Source organism: Varanus komodoensis, unplaced genomic scaffold, assembly GCF_004798865.1.
Source record: "Varanus komodoensis strain SLA01 unplaced genomic scaffold, ASM479886v1 scaffold746, whole genome shotgun sequence".
Taxonomy (NCBI): Eukaryota; Metazoa; Chordata; class Lepidosauria; order Squamata; family Varanidae; genus Varanus; species Varanus komodoensis.
Genome location: NW_025336411.1, coordinates 14842 through 19590, shown reverse-complemented (window position 1 = coordinate 19590; position 4749 = coordinate 14842). Strand labels below are relative to the sequence as shown.

Below are 4749 nucleotides of genomic sequence, written 5' to 3'. Positions count from 1 at the left end.
GCAAGCTGAAAAGAACTTGCCGTGGATCCCTGTATTGTTTCCGCACCGTTTTTCCAATGGGCAGATCAAAGATTTCTGACACGACCTTCCAGAAGGGCTGCCCAAGAGAGACTGGATGGACAGGAGGCCTTTTCAGGAAGCTCAGCCACTTGAGTGCTGCAGAGGCCCCTGGACGAGGGGCCGGCTGGACCGCTTCTCCAGACGGTCCTCCAGGCCAAACGCCACTTGAGGAAGTCTTCTTGAACGCGCAAGAGGCTTTCTCTGCACAGGCAGCCCCAGGGCCGCCCCTCCCTGTGTGATGTGGGTCCCGACCTCCCAAGGGGCACCGGGCACTCAGGCCTGGGCGCTCAGTCTTGGGCAGGGGGAACAGGGTGCTACTGTTGTGCTGGGGTAGCGGGAACCTCAAGCCGTGGGGCACCTTTCAGCCCCCGCCGCTGAGGTCTGGCCCCTCCTTTGGCCATGGGAGCAGAGGCACAAGGGCATCCGCACGGCCTCGTTCGGAAGAGTCCCCTGCTCTCTTGCCCGTCTAGTCCAGTGGTGGCCAAGCGATGGCACGCATGCTGCAGTGGGTACACAGAGCCCTCTGTCGGCACGCGAGCCACGTCGCCCCAGGATCGCCCCAGCAGCCGAGCATCGGCTATCAGCACACGAAGGGGCCATGTGCATGCTCGGAAAGGAGTAGTGGCGCCAGGCAATGACGTCACGAGCCGCGACTCATTAGCCATTACTCGTCTCAGCTTTCGCATGGCAGGTCAGTGCACTGCCAAGGATACATATACATCCATCCATACATTTTTGCTTGGACTGGCTGTGAGCTGATTTATATGAACGAAAACCTCACGTATTTAGGTTTCTTTCCAGTGTTGGCACTTTGCGATAAATAAGTTGGTTTTGGAGTACAGTTTAGGCACTCAGTCCTAAAATGTTCACCGTCACTGGTCTAGTCTGTGGAGTGAGACATTTCTGGAAGATCTTTCCAAGGCGACGCTACGTTGAACACCTGTTGAGGACCCAGTGCAGAGTGCAGTAGTGCCAGGATGAGTGGGGTGCAAGGGGGGCGAGGCCCCAGTGGAATGCACTGCAGGGCAGAACCGCATCGGAGAGGCTGTCGTGGGCCCCCCAGTGCGCAGCTCAGGGTGCTGACCTGGCTGGCTGATCCGCTTGGGATCCTGCCACACGGGCGCCACACACGCAGCAGTGGGAGGCCCCCATCGTTCCCCCATTCGGCCCACCGGGTGGCCGCTTTGCCCCAGGACATGGGATGTGAGGGGAATTCTGGATGGGACCCGCAAAGCTGTCTATTCATCCAGCGGCTTCATTGATTAAACTGGTGTGTGCTGACTGAAAACAATTCCCATTATTTATTTATTAAAACATTTTTATGCCGCCCCATTCGCCGAAGCCTCGGGGCGGCTTACAACAATAAATTAAAACCACATAAATTAAAATATACATATTAGAATAATAATAATTTAAAATGCAATATACACACAATATGAACCAGGATCCATTATTTTTATCTATTATTATTAAAAGCTTTTCTAACTCCTCTGGGACAGACATCTTGGGTCGGCATATGAAAAATGAGCAGAATAAAGCAAACCCCTCAGCATCTGACAATTAATCCACTAAAACCCTAGTTAAAATCAATTAAACATTAAAATAGTGGGAAAATAAAAAGGGTTTTTCCTGATGCTGGAAAGAATATGGTGTGTGTGCCACGCTAGACTCTGGGAGGGTCTTCCACAGTGGGGGGACCCCCACAGAGAAGGCCCCCCCTCTGGGCTCCTCCCTCCTTAGACAACCCACTCCGCCTGCAAACGTGGGGCCCCTGGTGCCCTCCTGCACATGGCTGAGGTGCCCCCCTGCACCCCTGCTGGAGTGGCCGGCCTGACCGAAATGGGGGTGGAGGGGAGGAGCTGCCCCACCAAGGACGGCCCTTCCTTCACGCAACAGGTTTGGGAGTCCTCAGATGCCCTCGTTTTTTAGTCAGTGCCGTGCCATTCGCACTCTCTTGCAACGGAGGGGGGCTTGTGGCCCCGTTTGCGGAAGGAAAGACAAGCTCTGGCGCCAACCCCATAATGGAGGCGCGAGGGGCCCATCTCTCGCTCCTTCGTCTGCTCAGGGAGATTCCCGATCGGAAAGGAGGGGGAGCAGCAGGGGGAGGCAGGACTCTGAAGCTGCAAGGTTGCCTTGTGTAGTTTCACAGGTGCAGTGTGGGCACCGGCCGCTTTAGAAGGGGCAGGATGGTTGACAGGAGGGGAGGGGGAGCAGATGCAAGGCCCAGTCCTTGGCCCAGTGAGGGGGAGCAGTTGCCCGGCAGGCCCCCCATCCTGCCCCCTCCCTGAGGGTGGAGCCCCATGGATCCCGCCTGTGTGTTCTCCTATCCCTGCATGGCAGTTGCCATGTTTGCTTCGCTCTTGCCACAGGTCAGAGCACGGCAATCATGTGCGCAGCCCGGCAGTTGTCCTTTCTTCTCCAGCAGCAGCCCTGGACGGGGTATCACTGATCTGATCCGGCCCGAGGTCCGGTTGGCACCAACTCTTTTGGCATTTAGACGCAACTGAAAACAGAGCTGTTATTTTTACAGGTGAATTTTGCGGTAGTAATAATGTTATTTTTATGCTGTTGCCAATGGGACGTGACTTTAAAGGAGAGAGATGTACTCTTAACTTGTGTGCTTTATGCTTTATTCCTGGATGTGTCTTGGTGTCTATAATTTAGTATTTATTAATTGTATTCTTTTCCCATATGACTTTTTAATTCTGTTTATTTATGGATGATATAGTGGTAAAAGCTGTGGGAGAGAAATATCAAGGTAATATTAGCAACTCTGTATAAAGAAAACTTATACTAAAAGTTTTTTAGAGGGTATCTGTTGCCAAATAAATTAGCTAAGAAGTTTCCAAATATGTTAAATGGATGTTGGAAGTGTAAACATAAATTGGGTACTTTTACTATATGTGAAGGACTTGTGAAAATGGAAAAAAGTATTGGATTAAAATACATGAATGTATTCGATTTTACTTGTAATTACTCTGGTGATGATTGCATTCACTTAATACTTGAAAAGTGAACAAGTACCCATCAATGAACTGATCCTAAAAAAAAAAAAATTCTGGACTGTGCAGAAATGGACAGATTGACGTTACCATTGAAGGAGAAGGAAAATATTGACCTCTATCAAACTTGGGACTCTTTTTATTATTGGCTAGAGAAACGGGATTTTGCATAGATTTAAATATGTTTTTTAAGTTATTATAAATGAAAAAGAAGGTTGTGGGGGCTGACCCAGCGTGCTCGATGTTTTTGATGATGGATGTTGTTCGTAGTTTTTGTTTTTTAGGATTATACTTCAAATAAAACTTGTATTTAAAAAAGGAATGTATGTAGTGCCCCCTGGTTCAAAATTAGAAATAGATTCAAATAGCGAAAAAGCAGGGACCAGATTCTGCCCCACAAAAGCCACACATGCTCACTGAACTGGCGACAGGAAAGGCCACCACCGTAGTAATCGCTACCCTGAAAGGAGAGGCACCCGTCTCGCTCCCGCTTGATCTCAGTTTGTGGTGGATACGGTTTGGTGCCTGAGACAGCTCTCTCTGCTGCAGGGAAATCAGGTCCCGCTGGCAGGATAGCCAGGAACTGCTCCAGGACCACCAGGTCCAGGATTTGGTTTTTGGTGTGTTGCTCTGGCCTCAGCCACTCCCAGGAAAGTCAGTGGAATTGGTTGCAAGCCTTTCGGGGCTCCTCAGCAGCCTGGTAGTGGAGCCCACTGAAATGCTGGCGCAGTATGTCTGAGCTCGCCGCATCTTCATGGAAGACCTTCTTCTCCATCCTTCCCCGGAAGCCTCCTCTGCTCCTGGTCTCTGTGGCAGCAGGCCCTTCTTCTCCTGCACGGCTACCTGGGTTTGGGTTTGTCAGCACTGATCTATGTGCCAAGGGAAGCTCCAAGGGGGGCCAGAAACACTCTTCTCCCTTGATATGTTGGGCAATAGTACCGTAGGACATGGTGCTGCAAAGGGTCTGTGGAGGCAAGAGGAGGTTCTGTTAAGGAATCAGATACTGTCAGAACACGGTGAAAGGAGCAGGACTCCCGCGAGTGAACAAGTCTTGTTCGAGAAGGAGGAGCAGGCCGTACGCCAGGACTCACAGGGGAACTGACCAGGCGACCGCCACCCCGAAGTCTCCCGGCCGACTCTGGCCGCACAGAGCCGGCCTCATTCCGCATGGGGCCCCGGGACGGCGGGCAGCTGCATGGTGAGGCTGCTCTCCCTTGAGTGCGGCCCTGAGTGGTGCTTGCACCCGGAGGCTGCCTTGGCTCATTCGCACTCCACTATTCTCGGAGTCTATGATGGGATTCACGGCTGCTGACCTGAGAGATGCGTGGGTGGCGTGATGCATTCCTTCCTTCCTTCCTTTACTGTATTTGTACGCCACCCCACAGCCAAAAGGCTCTCTTGGGGGTTCACAGCGCAAGCATACACAATAATACAGATCAAAATGGGAAATACACATAAAATTGATATCCATTATTACTAAAACCGTAAAATATAATAAAGTACAATATACATGCAACAGGAGGAAAAACAGTAAACAATCCAACACAAACCAGTAAAACAATAAACCAGCAGCAGGATGACTAATCATAATCTCTGAACAGATACTAAAGAAAAAAGGCAAAATGGGTCAGGTGGGTGCCGGTTGCCCCTCCCTTGCAAGGGAATTCCAGGGAGCTTGGAGTCAGGG

At 51.0% G+C, this 4749-nt stretch overlaps 1 long non-coding RNA gene across 1 annotated transcript in view; it reads right to left on the bottom strand.

Moving 5' to 3' along the window:
* Window positions 1-2089: 2089 nt before the first annotated feature.
* LOC123034996 overlaps window positions 2090-4749 on the bottom strand; it is a 5395-nt gene continuing 2735 nt past the window's right edge. The window contains exon 3 of the long non-coding RNA XR_006416876.1: window positions 2090-2102. This is a non-coding gene — a long non-coding RNA (uncharacterized LOC123034996). The remainder of the gene's footprint in view (window positions 2103-4749) is intronic.